This window comes from Rattus rattus, chromosome 15 (genome assembly GCF_011064425.1).
Source record: "Rattus rattus isolate New Zealand chromosome 15, Rrattus_CSIRO_v1, whole genome shotgun sequence".
NCBI lineage: Eukaryota > Metazoa > Chordata > Mammalia > Rodentia > Muridae > Rattus > Rattus rattus.
The window spans coordinates 28,457,829-28,472,890 of NC_046168.1; the positions used below are offsets into that span (position 1 = coordinate 28,457,829).

Genomic DNA, 15,062 nt, shown 5'->3' on the forward strand with positions numbered 1-15,062 from the left:
GACTAGATTCTGGGATCCTGAAAGCAAGCCATCTGTTTTATCTTGAGTCATGTTAGGCTACCATTTAAAGGTGTTGGACCAGGTGGCTTATGAAGCAGACACTTGATGTTCATAGCACTGGAGTCTAGAAGCACAAGAGCTCCCTAGCTGCTAGCACAGCTGGTTTCTGGGGAAGCCCCTCTCTTCAGGATGCAGTAGCCAGACACTTTCCACGCTCCTCACATGACTTTGCTCTATACTAGTGCAGGAGAAAGGGGGACAGGGAGCCTCTGGTGTCTTTTCCTTTTCTTATGAAAACTCTGGCTCTTGAACATTAAGCTTCCTCTCTTTATGGTGTCATTTAGCTTTATTTCCACAGTGACATTTAGGATTGTGGCCTTGACATATCAGTTTGGGAGGCGTATAACAGAGTAAAAAGCACTCACCTTATTTTCTTCATGACAGCACCAACCAAATTAATAAAATTATGGATATACACTAAAGAGTTTTGGCCAAAGATTTAACCACCCATAAAGCTTTAAATAATTACAGAATCCCAGACACTTTTGAACCAGGAGCCTTGGAGAAGGTTCCCAAAAAGTCCCGGTGGTCACCAGTATGTAGGGGTGTCTCATGTGTTCAGCTCACTGAGGACCTCTGAACTCCATAATCTGTGTCTGTCCTCAGCCTCGCCTCTGCCACACCCACCTATTTCTCACTCTCTAACGGTCTTCCTTCGTATTCAGCTGCAGCAGATCTCCCAAATGTCACTCAAAGACCTCATGACTGCAGATATGCAGACCATTCCTTCGTGATTTGTGCTCTTTACTGTATCTACACCACCTGGAGCCTAGGAATCGAACAGCTTTCATTGTTTAACACACACACACACACACACACACACACAGAGATGCATACACACACATACACACATAGACACATGCATCCGCACACTTACAAAGACACACACATGCACACACACACACACACACACACACACACACACACACACACACAATCTCTCACTGATATGTTAGCGTGTTCCTAACTAGTTCTTGTTTCCCGTTCTCTTAGGTATTGTTCTGGCATTTCCTATTCTTTTCCCAGAGTTATCTGACTCAGGCCAACAATTTCAATCTTCATTTCTTTTTTGGACAAATGAGTCTCTCAATAAGGAAAAAAGCACATGCAACAGTAACAATACACATTTCTTCAATCCAGACAGCTCGGGTTTCAATTCTATACCTCGAGAGGTGATCTGTACACAACTACAACCACTGCGTAGTCTCATTCATAGGGCTCTAAGGTCAATGGCTCCTGGGGCTTCATGTTCTTCTGATACATCCCCTTAACTTCAGATGCAAACACAGCTTCTGCCAAGACTGTGGAATCAATGTGGTTGGCCTAATTGAGATCACAAATTATCCTCCATTCCACAAGAAGATGTGGACATTCAGGGCCACAATCTAGGATTGGTCTGGCTAGATCACGTCGGCCAAGATCACAGTCACCATTGAGATAACTGTTAGTGTCGGGGCCAAGTATCTCCAGTGACAGAAATAATGTTGGCCAAGTTGATGAGGTCACAGCCAGAGCGGTGGGGAGAACTCAACTGCATAGGCCAGACCATCTGGGCAAATTATATCAGATATGTTGGGAAAAGTGGTACCTGGGGCACCCTGTCTCTGGATTGGTGTGGACTGGGTCTATGCTGCCCAGGATCGCTGCTCTGCCAGCTGCTGCCAGCTTGAAGCAGAAGGGGTTTCAGGCTCCGTACTCGATCTTGTCAGTTCCCTGTGGAACAGAGACTCTCTTCTCTCCACACAGAGTCTCCAGGGGCCAGATTCTTTGTGACAAGAGCATCCTCCTTTCCGTGACAGAGAAAGACACCTTCATGCCTGTGCAGTCCTACCATCACATTCTTCTCTGACTGGTCTCCGTTTTTGCCTCCCTGTCCACCACCTCAACCAGGTTACCCCCAGACTGGAAGCCTCCCCCTTCAGCCACTTCCTCCCCCACCTCCTCGCCCCTGAAGTCACCATTCCAGCCTCAACCTCGACTTCCACCAAAGTCTCCTCCACCTCCTCACTCTCCTCTTCTGCCTCTGTCACCAAAGACTCCTCAGCCACCAGAGCAGCCCCAGAAGGGACTGAAACCTGGCTTCTTTACTTTACTCTAGTCGCATGGCTCTGGCTATCTGAGGTGTATCCGACTCCACCTTCACTCATTAGTTCTATAAAAATAATCCTAAAATCTTTAGAGTATACTTCCCTTCAGACTCTTCGAGACATTTCTCAGGAATGCCCAACTCACTTGTAAATTCATCATATTTGTTTATTCAGCAACATTAAATAATAAGATTGTGCCAGGCGCCAGAACCTACACTAATTTTCAAGGTGTACAGCAGCAATAGCATCCTCACACCTTTTCAACACGCAGAGTTTAATGAAGAAGTGCAAGCAGGTAACTACAGTGCGTGGTTTTAAAATTCTGACCATTTAGAGGTTAGTGCTGACTACCTCCTAGGGAAGTCAGGTCATAGAGATCCTGAACTCAGTTCCAAAATATAAATAAGAGTCAGGAGGGAGAAAGTGGGAGACTAGTGAAATGGCCACTTACTAATTCCTTTCTGTCATCATCCCTATTTGCCTTTATAAGGGGCTCTTAGATACAAGCTTTAGGGCATTTTCATAAGCCAAAAGCTACCAGTCTCCCATTCTCCGGCAATGCCAACCCAGGGTGAGGGAAGACACATGACTCAGGCATGGCCAGCTAAATGATCTTAAACACTGAATTTTGAGTTATGGATCATCCCTTTTTAATTTGTTTAGATTTAGAAAATACTTTATGTGTATGAGTGTTTTATCTGCAGGTTTTTATAGGTCACCACATGTGTGCCTGATACTTGCAGAAGACCGAATTCTCCAAAACAACTGATGGTTGGTTGTGAGACACGACATAGCTATTGTGCACCAAACCTGGGTCCTCTACAAAAAGCAACAAATGCTCTTGACAGCTGAGCTATCTCCCTGGTCACTGAATAAATAATGTTTTACTAGGACCAAAGAAGAAGCATCAAAATAAGTAGAGAATAAAAATAAAAGCAAGGAAAACAAGGGTTCTAGAAGGCATAGTAAGGCATATGGGTAAGATCCGCAGGCTGCCAGATTTGAGGCTCTGTACTTAACTTGAGAGATCATGATGTAAACAACTTTCCTGGCTTCCAGAATAAGGACTTAGAATAGCACACTGGGTTGCCCCAAATTAAATGAGTTGTGTTGTGGAAAGCGTTCAGCACAGCAGTGTCCAGCACTAACCGTGATGGACCAAGTGCTCACTCTAGTGAAGAGCTGGAAAGGGGGCAAAGAAAATCAGAATGGAGTTTGTCACCTGATGTCACAAAGACAGACATTTCTGGAACCTGACGAGGAAGAGAAAGGGGATAGAAACTGTATTACAATGGGCTACAAAGGTGCGTGTGTGTGTGTGTGTGTGTGTGTGTGTGTGTGTGTGTTGTGTGCATGTGTATGTATGTGTGTGCGTGTTTGCGTGTGTGTATGTTGTGTGCGTGTGTGTGTATGTGTATGTGTGTGTGCATGTGTGTGTGTACATGTGTGTGTCTGTGTGTGTGTGTTGTGTGCATGTGTATGTATGTGTGTGCGTGTGTGCATATGTGTGTGTGTGTGTGTGTCCGAGAAGATTATTTAAGGGCAGTTGGTTCTAACAGAAAAGTAGAGTCAATGGTCTCTAGTAGATTGCATGGAGTTTTAAACAAAATTGTACGTTCTTCCAAGATGAATAGTATCTGAACATGCTTAAAAGCTAGCAGAAAAAGCTAGGTGAGAAATTATTAAAACTGGTTAACTGATTTGATTGGTGATTTTCAAGTTGTAGTCTGAACACTTACTCTGGGTCCTTGAGTCCTCTTCTGTGAAATCCCAGAGGACAAAAACTCTTTTGACAACCCAGTAACATGTCAGTTCCCGTCCGCCTTTCCCACCTGCATTAAAACAGTGTTGGAGGAGGCTGGAGAAATGGCTCAGGGGTTAAGAGCAGTGACTGCTTGATCGTCCAGAGGTCCTGACTTCAGTTCCCAGCCACCGCATGGTGGCTCACAACTATCTGTGATGGGATCCAATGGCCTCTTCTGGTGTGTCTGAAGACAGATACAGTGTATACAATACATAAAATAAATAAATGAGTCTTTAAAAATTATGTTAGTCAAACTGCTGGCACCTTGGCGTACATTAAAATGGAGGCATCAAGTCATCTCCTTCAGAACCATGCACCATAAAGCCGATGCGAGCCATACTTATAATGTGACTAATAAGGGACAAGAATGCTCATGTTATTAATTCTTAACCTACAAATCCACACCATTTTATTATCCCATGTGGCAAAACAGAAAGTGTTCAAGAAGCATTTGTACCTCAGACCCAGTCAGTGGTTTGCTTCACGCCACATGTGAGCCAAACCCCTCTCTCAAAGAATACTATATTGACTTTAATGAACGGTTGGCAGACCATAATTATTCAAATTCGATGTTTGAAAAAAATATTTCCTCGGAAATAAGTAAAGGAGTCTTTCACTCCAGGAAAACCTGACAATGTTGTTTCTATTAATATTTGATCTTTTGAGCAAAAATTATGTCAGAAAACTACAATTTCTGTCTGCCCTCCATGAGTTAGCCAGTATTCTCAATATTAAACACTCTTGATTAGTGCCGATGTTTAATGACTAATGTGCTCTGAGTGTCTGCAATGAATATTGTAAAGCCAGCGTCTCTGTGCTCAGGAGAGTCCTAATACTCAGTAAACCAAAGCTTCCCAAACTACAGAGCGTGCAAGTGGAAGCTGTGCCTTCAAGGAACAGTAGCCCAAATGCAAAAGTTGAATTATTTTAAAGCACCCAAGTCTAAAAGGCCCACCAATAGATCATGCATGTCAGCTAAAGTTTAAGAAACTATTGTGGAGTTTGGGTCATAGGACAGCATTGACGGTTACCTGTGTGGATACTAAAAGCCCCCCTCCCAGCAGCATCGACGTGAAGCAGCTTTCTTACCACCCTTCCCCAAGTGACCAGGTCAGACAGACGGCAGAAGTACTACAAAAGTCCTCTTGGCTCTGTAAAGCTAAGGACGAAGAGACTTGTACAAAAGTAAGCCAGAGGTTGACTCTTCACTAGTTGGTATTACCTGGAAGATATATGTTAATTTTAAAATTCAATATAATCGGGGCATGGTGGTTTACACCTAAACCCCGCTACTACAGAGGAAGAACCAAGAGAAGCTGTTGAGGATTCGAGACCAGCCTAGTTGGTCCACACGGCCAGTTTCAAGTCAGACAGGTCTATGGAACAAGACTTTGTCTAAAACAAGTTTTTAAAATTAAAAATTCAATGTAGGTACTATATATTGGATTATTATCATTAGTGTTAGTAAAACTTTGAAATTATCTGTTTCAGTTCCTAATATGGCATTTACGCATACACTTTGCATAAAAGCTCATTACAATATGCAGTAATTTTCCACTGCAAAGAGCTCTTAATGAGTGAATGAGAGAGTTTAAGTGCATCTTCTTAAATTGTGGGTTGCAGACCCAACTGAGGAGGGGAGAAGTCATTAAAAGCATTGGCAGCAGTAATTTCTGAATGTCCAATGACCGGGGAAAAAAGCCATTCAAAATTCAGCAGGTTATTATAAATAAGGCTGCTATGAACGTACTGGAAGATGTGTCTTTGTTATATGTTGGAGCATCTTTTGGGTATATGCCCAGGAGAGGTATAGCTGGGTCCTCAGGTAGTTCAATGTCCAATTTTCTGAGGAACCTCAGACTGATTTCAGAATGGTTGTACCAGTCTGCAATCCCACCAACAATGGAGGAGTGTTCCTCTTTCTCCACATCCTCGCCAGCATTTGCTGTCACCAGAGTTTTTGATCTTAGCCATTCTCACTGGTGTGAGGTGAAATCTCAGGGTTGTTTTGATTTGCATTTCCCTTATGACTAAAGATGTTAAACATTTCTTTAGGTGTTTCTCAGCCATTTGGCATTCCTCAGCTGTGAATTCTTTGTTTAGCTCTGAACCCCATTTTTTAATAGGGCTATTTGTCTCCCTGCAGTCTAACTTCTTGAGTTCTTTGTATATTTTGGATATAAGCCCTCTATCAGTTGTAGGATTGGTAAAGATCTTTTCCCAATCTGTCGTTTTGTCCTAACAACAGTATCCTTTGCCTTACAGAAGCTTTGCAGTTTTATGAGATCCCATTTGTCGATTCTTGATCTTAGAGCATAAGCCATTGGTGTTTTTTGTTGAGGAAATTTTCTCCACTGTTCATGTGTTCCAGATGCTTCCTCACTTTTTCTTCTATTAGTTTGAGTGTTTCTGGTTTGATGTGGAGGTCCTTGATCCACTTGGACTTAAGCTTTGTACAGGGTGATAAGCATGGATCAATCTGCATTCTTCTACATGCTGACCTCCAGTTGAACCAGCACCATTTGGATATTAGCCCAAATGCTTGAATTACCCTAGATGCACAGAACACATGAAACTCAAGGATGACCAAAATGCGAATGCTTCACTCCTTCTTTAAAAGGGGAACAAGAATACCCTTGGCAGGGAATAGGGAAGCAAAGTTTAGAACAGAGGCAGAAGGAACACCTATTCAGAGCCTGCCCCACATGTGGCCCATACATATACAGCCACCAAACTAGATAAGATGGATGAAGCAAAGAAGTGCAGGCCAACAGGAACTGGATGTAGATCTCTCCGAGAGACACAGACAGAATACAGCAAATACATAGACGAATGCCATCATTAAACTACTGAACTGAGAACGGTACCCCCATTGAAGGATTCAGAGAAAGGACTGAAAGAGCTTGAAATGGCTTGAGACCCCATATGAACAACAATGCCAACCAACCAGAGCTTCCAGGGACTAAGCCACTACCTAAAGACTATACATGGACTGACCCTGGACTCTGACCTCATAGGTAGCAATGAATAGCCTAGTAAGAGCACCAGTGGAAAGGGAAGCCCTTGACCCTGCCAAGACTGAACCCCCAGTGAACATGATTGTTGTGGGGAGGGTGGTAATGGGGGAGGATAGGGAGGGGAACACCCATACAGAAGGGGAGGAGGAGGGGTTAGGGGAATGTTGGCCGGGAAACCCGGAAGGGGAATAACAATCTAAATGTAAATAAGAAATACTCAAGTTAATAAAGATGGAAAAAAATTCAGCAGGTGATGACTCTGAGGTGTTTTCTATAGTGGCCAGTGTTGCATTGCACAAAGTCACTGTCACCCTTGTTCTAGAGACCCAGCATGAGACCTTTACTCTGGGCATTCTGTCACAGCACACAACATCAGCACACACTGCCTAAAATCCTTGCCTCAGACGGAGGATGATTGTGTGTCATGAATCTCAATGTTTTTGCTGTACATCTCAAGTTTTCTGCTCCTATAGAAACTAAAGGCCTTAATTATAGAGAAAGAAGACTATCAATTTTTCCTCAGAATATAAATATCAAAATAATTTGTATTTGGATTGTATTGTGTTAAAATGTTTAATTTTGAAAGTTGTTGTTTGAATTATTGACAAGTTTCATTTTTTTTAAATAACTAAAGGAATTTTCATTTGGTTTAGGACAAAATTTCCAAGAATTGGCTCTTGACATAGCTTCTGTCATCCTTCATCCTGTAGTACTTATTTATGAGAACTGAGTTCTCAACATTGATGATTATAAAATAAAAATATCAACCGAGTCTGGAAAATGTTGACGATGCACTATGCTCTGAGATGTCATATATTAGTCATATAAAAGTAAGCATCTCATCACTGTGAAAATTTGCCTTTGGTTCTAATAAGTTATATGTTATTGTTTTGATATATAATATTAAATACTGGCATATATATCAAAATGATTTTAAAACTTAGGACTCGTTAGCAGCAACTGTTTGATTTGTATATTTTATACAGAAGTTTCTCCAGTGAATAGGAGCTGTAAGAAAAAGTCTCAGAGGGTCTGGATTAAACAATAGCGCTACCTCAGATGGTTATCCAATACCAAATGATCAGCCCTAGAAAGATACATACAAGTAACTTTATACAGACTGAACAGTTTATAGGGAGGGAGATATATGTATAGGCGTGTGAGTGAGCCTGTAACAACAATTAATAAAAAAAAAAAAAAACCAAGAGGCCATGAATTTAAATGAGAGGCATATCGAGGGTTTGGAGGGAGGGAAGGAATGATATTAAGAGTAACGTAATCTCAACACATAAAAAGTCATAGCAAAAGGAGAAGAGGCGTGCCAAAGATGCTGCAGGGCACAGGAAAGGGAGGGCGGGAACAGGAGTAAAGCCGGTTGTGTGGTGCACACCTTTGATTCCAGCACTCAGGAGGCAGAGGCAGGTGAATCTCTGTGAGTATGAGGCCAGCCTGGCCTACGGAGTGAGTTCCAGCCACGAGGATGCATAGTGAGACCCTGGCAAAAACAGAAAGAAAAAGAGAAGGAAGGAAGGAAGGAAGGAAGGAAGGAAGGAAGGAAGGAAGGAAGGAAGGAAGGAAAGAAGGAAAGAAGGAAGGAAGGAAGGAAGGAAGGAAAGAAGGAAGGAAGGAAGGAAGGCGGGCAGAATTTACAGGACAGTAGTAAAGGAAACAAGTGGAGATGAAGAAGATAAAGAGATGCCTCCCACAGGAAACAGAGGAAGGGGTTAGGCAAAAAACATTTTCTCTTTTCAGGAAGAATTTCCATATGAGGGCTTGATCTCACTTTGGCGACTTGGATTGATAGCAAGTTGGTTTGAGGAGCTTAGCATAGAAAACTGTAAAACACAGAATCGCCTGACCAGAACCACAGAGGGAAGACTGGGCACTTGAGGACTCCAAGATATGGTAGGATCTGTCCCAAGATCCCAGGAGATGCCTGAAACCAAGAACAGTGTTTCATTCTCTCTTCTCTCTTCTCTCTTCTCTCCTCTCTTCTCTCTTCTCTCTTCTCTCCTCTCTTCTCTCTTCTCTCTCTGTCTCTCTCTCTCTCTCTCCATCCCTCCCCCCCTCTCTGTGTGTATGTATGTGTGTGGGGGCGTGTGTGTGTGTGTGTGTGTGTGTGTGTGTGTGTGTGTGTGTGTGTGTGTGTGTGTGTGTGTGTGTGTGTGTGTGTGTGTGTGTGTGTGTATGTGTGTGTGTGTGTGTGTGTGTGTGTGTGTGTGTGTGTATGTGTGTGTGTGTGTGTGTGTGTATGTGTGTGTGTGTGTGTGTGTGTGTGTGTGTGTGTGTGTGTGTGTGTGTGTGTGTGTGTGTGTGTGTGTGTGTGTGTGACACACACACAAGATGCATTCTTCCCAGCTGCTGACCAGCAATGCTGACCCTGTCCACCAGCCGGCTTCTTCTCTCACGTTTGCACCCTTCAGAAATAGGCTGCTATCTCAAACTCCTCTCTGCCTGCTTCCGACATATTAACAAATTTATTTCTTTGACAACACAGACTAAAAGTTTAAACTGATTTATATCTAGACACCGTGAAATATTTTTAATCACTTGGTTATTCGCTTAGTCCAGAGGTTGTTTTTGTTTGTGTTTTTTCTTGTTTTTATAAATAAATCATGTTTAAATCCATCTTCTGCCCTTGACCTTGAATCTAACTCTGATAAGACTTGACTCTTATCAAGCTTTCCACAGCACGGATCAGACGGTTTCCCACAGAAAATGGTTGAATAGAGTTGTGTTTGTTCTCCATTTTAAAAGGTGTACTCTGACCTGATGACTCACTGAATTAAATGGCAAGCAAATCCTAACACAATAAAAAAATAAATCCTGTTTAGCTTCCTTAACTAAAGTGGATAAAGTCAATGGTGATACCTACGTGTTCCAGACCCAAACTCTAGGGTTGACTCTTGTCCTCTACTATGTAATTTTGACAAATGACTGACCACTAGAACATTCGCCCTGCCAACTCTGAAATCACCAGAATCAAAGCTTTTTATCCGCATAATATCTGCGCAGTGTTTTGAAACGCGCGAGCTGCATCCTTACGTTGTTCTGCGGTTGAGCTTAACGCTTTCAGCTGAAGCGAGGTGCTAAGCCAGCCGTGCATGCGGACTTCAGACATCTCGCTTCGCTCTCCCAACAACCAATGAGCTACTTTACTCGGCTCTCAGAGGTAGAGCACTGAAGAGCTCTCTCATCCATTCTGTAGAGCACCTTCTCATTGAAACAACAGCACTGAGGACTGGTAGTGGACCCCATGTTAAGCAGGCATGAGGCAGTGTTCAATCCCCCAGTACCACGTAAATGACAAAAATTAAAAGTAGAATATGACCAATAGCAACTGCTTTTCTCTGAGAGTTTATAAAATCCATATGCCCTGTGGAGGAGTGTATAAACCACTTCAACAACAAATACAAAGATGGTACCGAGGTCATTAGTAAACTCTTAAGGTTTTGTTAAAATATTCAGTTGTCTAAACCACTCGGATTACAGCATGAATCATAATTTACTCTATCGACCACCACCGGATCACTCACCTGTTTTTAAACAAATCTCTTCCTTCAAACTAAAATTTTTACGTAAAAAAAAGCAACTAGATCCTGTTTGTTGAAAGATTAACAAGTTATACGCAAACCGCCCCATTCCAAACTACTATTGGGAGCTATACAAACAGCTAACAGCCTTACAAGCAGACCAAAGCACAGGCGTTCTGTGTGGCGTTTGGATGACTGGGAGAACACCAAGAAAGGTGCTTTTTTTCCTCTCCTAGAATTACTGTGCTCACAAGAGTAGCCATGTCTGCATCACAAGTGGAACGTGTTCTGGTAGAATTGTGTCAAGAGACGATTTAGATTCCGATGGGCTCAGAGATAAGGTTTGATGTTGCCTTAGCTCCTTTTCTGTTCCTGTGATTAAACACCAGGATCAAGGCAACTCAAGAAGGTTCCAGAGGGATGAGTCCATCGCTGCAGGGAAACGCTGCAGTGAGCTCCCGGCATGGCTCCTGGGGCAGGAAACTGAGAGCTCACAGCCCAGCTACCAGCACAGAAGACAGTGAACTAGGACTCTCCTGAACTCTCCAAACAGCACCACCAACTGGGGAGAAATTCATACTTAAGACCACCCCAGATAAGGACTTCCTGGTGGGGGGGTGTTAAAAACAAATCAGAGGGGTCTCTTTTAACACCACTAGGAGGCTGGAAAGCTGTGGAAGAATGGGATCTCCACAATGGGAACACAGGAAGTGTGTGACAAAATGTACAAACGTGTGGAAAGAAGAAACCACTGGTAAGAAGACTTAACACTTCTGAGGCCTGGCGAGTGTCTTCAACGTGCCTCTCTAATCATAGGCATGTGGAAGAAAAGATGTGTGGAGGCATGGTAAACGGAGGAAGATCTGTCCTGAGTACCTCAAGCTCACCCAAGCCCACGCCTCATCCCGTGACTGCTGCAGATCAGTTGTGTTGAGTTTGCAATGGGAAACGACCTGATTCTAGCGTTATTTTTAAAGAAAAAAAAAGATTATTATTATTTTTCCTGCTCAACCTGCCCTATCATGTTGTGCACAGAGTTTTAAGTGTCTGCTCTGCTCTTATATACTGGGGGAGGGGGGCTGTTTATGTGGTGTGTGTGTGTGTGTGTGTGTGTGTGTGTGTGTGTGTGTGTGTGCATTTAGTGACCAGAGGTCAACATCAGGCAGCTTCCTCAGTAGTTCTCCTACACCTTGTTTTTATGATAAGGTCTCTGACTGAACCTGCAGTTCATTAATAGGCTCAGCTGGCTGTGCACAAAGCCCTGGGATCCTCCCCTCCTGCTAACCAGCACTGGGGTTGTAGGGGCACTGCCATACCCAGTTGTTAATAAGTGTTGGGGATCCAAACTTGGGCCCAAATGCTTGCACACCACTGCTTTGGAGACTGAGCCCCCTCCTTGGCCCATGCTCTATTCTTGAAACTAGAACCATATTTGTTAGTCTGTTAAATCCATAAGGAAACTGTTACTGGTGACGGCAAACACCCACATGATGCTTTAGCTCTAATACAGGCAAATTAACTCAAAGTTGGAGCAATTTCTGCAGTTTGGATGACTAGTTAATTTATTAAACCAGTTCAGTAGATCGCAGAGGTCTTGGCTTCCCAGCAAATCAAATGTTCCCCTGCTGTCTAAGCTGCGTCTAAAGGACTAGCCACACTCGGCACTGTCATATTAGCCGGGTAGGAGATAAGGGGCAAGAAAAGCATCCAGTCACCCAGCCACATTTCTGCTTTTCTGTACAAGCTGCAGATGAAACAGAGTCACTCAATAAAGTCCTTCTGTCTCTCTTTCCCTCCCTCCTGTCCTCTCTCCCTATTTGCCTGGGCAGGGGAACTCTAAACCTTTTGGAGGTCTGCCAGCCACACCAAAAGAATCTCTTGACCGTTTTCCCAGGGAATTCCTGCCTTAAATGTCAGCAGAGCACAGCTCCCAAGGCAAAGGTGGCTTGCGGAGCTGAACAGGCAAATGCACTGCTTTATCAACTGGGAAACCCCACTCCATCTGTGAGGTGTGGGGAAAGGGAAGGTTAAAATTAAAAGCTTCTGGGTTCACTGGGAAGCAGTTTTACTCCTCTCCACTTCAGCAAGCTGAGCGGAACAATCAAACCCTTGCTGTCCTTTAGCCACTGTTTTTATCTGCCTCTGTGAGGGGAAGAGGAGCTGGAAATCACCCTGAATTATGACCATAAAACAACACCTCTGATGGGAGCTCAAAGCTTCACTAATAAAAGCTGTGGTTGTTGATTTGTTTATATGTTTGTTTCTAATGAGTACACTGATTCATAAGAGTTCTGGAGACCTTTGACACCAAGACTGTGAAGAAGAAAATAACATTCATTAGACGAGACTGAATCTTCTCCACCAGGCTGGAGACACTTCCCAAGTGCATTACTGACTTGTGTTTGTGAGTGTGGGTGTGTGTGTGTGTGTGTGTGTGTGCATGTGTTCTGTGTGTGTGTTCTGTGTGTGTGTTGTGTGTGTGCGCGCATGTGTTCTGTGTTCTGTTTGTGAGTATGTGTGTGTTCTCTGTGTGTATGTGTGTCTGTATGTATCTCTGTGTGTGTCTGTGTGTATCTCTGTGTATGTCTGTGTGTATATGTACGTCTGTATGCATGTCTGTGTGTCTCTGTGTTTATCTGTGTGTATGTATGGCTGTGTGTATGCCTGTGTGTGTCTCTCTGTATGTGTCTCTGTGTGTGACCATGTGTGTCGGTGTGTGTATGTGTGTCTGTGTGCGTCTCTGTGTGTCTCTGTGTGTGTCTCTGTGCATGTGTGTCTGTGTATGTCTGTGTGTGTCTGTGTACGTCTTTGTGTGTATCTGTGTGTGCATGCACATGTGTGCACACTTGTGTGTGAGTCTGTTGAAGACATGTTAACATGAGTTACCTTCACGTTGCTCTTCATCTGGGAGACAAGCCTCCCAGTGACCCTGGAGCAAACAGATAAAATGGCTGCCCAGAAAGCTCCAGACATTCCTCTGCCTCTGCCTCCCCAGTGCTGGGACTGTGAGCACAGCATGTGCTACTGTGTGTGGCTCTGATGTGAGTGGCGAGGATCAAGTTCTGTTTCTCATACTAATACGGCATTACTAAGCCACCCCCTGTTATTCCACCTTTAAAAGATGTAGGCTCTAAATATCCAATGTGGGAAAATAAATTAATTCCAACTGTCTTTCCAGCTAAATCCAGATTCAAACAGCTGAGTTTAGAAGCTGTTGTTTCCTGCCTCTACAGCGTCACCCCAGTACGTGGAGCATCCGTGTCCACAGGCACAGGAAGTGTCTGTCTATAACCACGCAAGCAGCTTGCCTCTTGGACCAACCTGAAGCTGTTCCTGGGCGATCAGAAAAGTCAACTCAGTTACAAATGGGGTTATCGTGCCCAATAAAATCCACCTCTGGGAGATAAAGAGTTAACCCCTCTTCCACCTTAGGACACTCTGCAGAGTTACCAATGGATATAGAGATGGCGCCAAATAGGGTGGCCTCTCCCTGGATGGGAACAGCCAACCCTTAGGAACTGGACTGTCAACACACCAGCCAGCCAGAGAAAAGGGAAACCGTGGCAACCAAGTGTTGCTGGCACTTTGTGAGGTGGTAACGGGAACTGCAGAGGCCCTCCACAGCATGCTGATGAGCGCAGGCAAAAATGTCCTCCCAGCGCCCCACAGCCTAAGAAGCAGCTGGCTGTGCAGAGACCTTAACCTCGGTGCAGTGTGTGTTCATAAAGTACAGATCCCAACCAGACTCCTCGACTTCCTATACCTCATGGATGTCCTGGCTCCATTTCCTCATACTCAAGGTGGTTACGTTTAGCGTATCAGTTTAAAGAGCCAAGGCTTGTAGTCAGGGAGGAAAATACACACCTTTGAAAAATCTAAAGAGTAAACTTCAGGAGTCATTATATTATGATTAATATGATCAAATGTTCCTTGGGGGTTTTTCAAACCCTCCCTCCCCTCTCAGTCAGAATGTTCTGTCTTCCAGAGCATGTTTTTTAGAGGTTTAACAACAATCACTGAGCAACAGGGCTCTGGAGGAAGTCCATGCAAGTGTTGTTACCTGAGGATTACTGAGAAAACGTCCTGAAGTGAGCCTCTGAAGCGCCTGCTTAAAAATGGAACTCCTTCTTTTAATGAGAACTGAGAGTTTGAACACATTGCCCTGTCTCAAGCACAAAACTCAGACGAATGAAAAAGTCTGAGTATGCCACTTCTAAATGTTTTCTTACCATACTGCACACTAAAGTGTGTGCATGTGTGTGTGTGTGTCTGTGTCTGTGTGAGTGTGTGTGTCTGTGTGTGTATGTATGTATGAGTGTGTGTATGTGTGAGTGTGTGTCTGTATGTGTGCTTGTGTGTGTGAGGGTGTGTGTGTGTGTGTATGAGTGTGTGTTTGTGTGTGTGGGAGTGTGTATGTGTATGGGTGTGTGTATGTGTGAATGTGTGTGTGTGTGTGTGTGTGTGTGTGTGTGTGTGTATGTGTGTGTGTGTGTGTGTGTGTGTGTGTATGTATGAGTGTGTGTGTGTGTGTGTGTGTGTGTGTGTGTGTGTGTGTGTGTGT

General features: G+C 43.8%; 1 pseudogene; it reads right to left on the reverse strand.

The window, feature by feature from the left end:
* Positions 1–1,218: 1,218 nt before the first annotated feature.
* Positions 1,219–2,307, reverse strand: LOC116884948 (annotated as a pseudogene).
* Between the last annotated feature and the right edge of the window lie 12,755 nt (positions 2,308–15,062).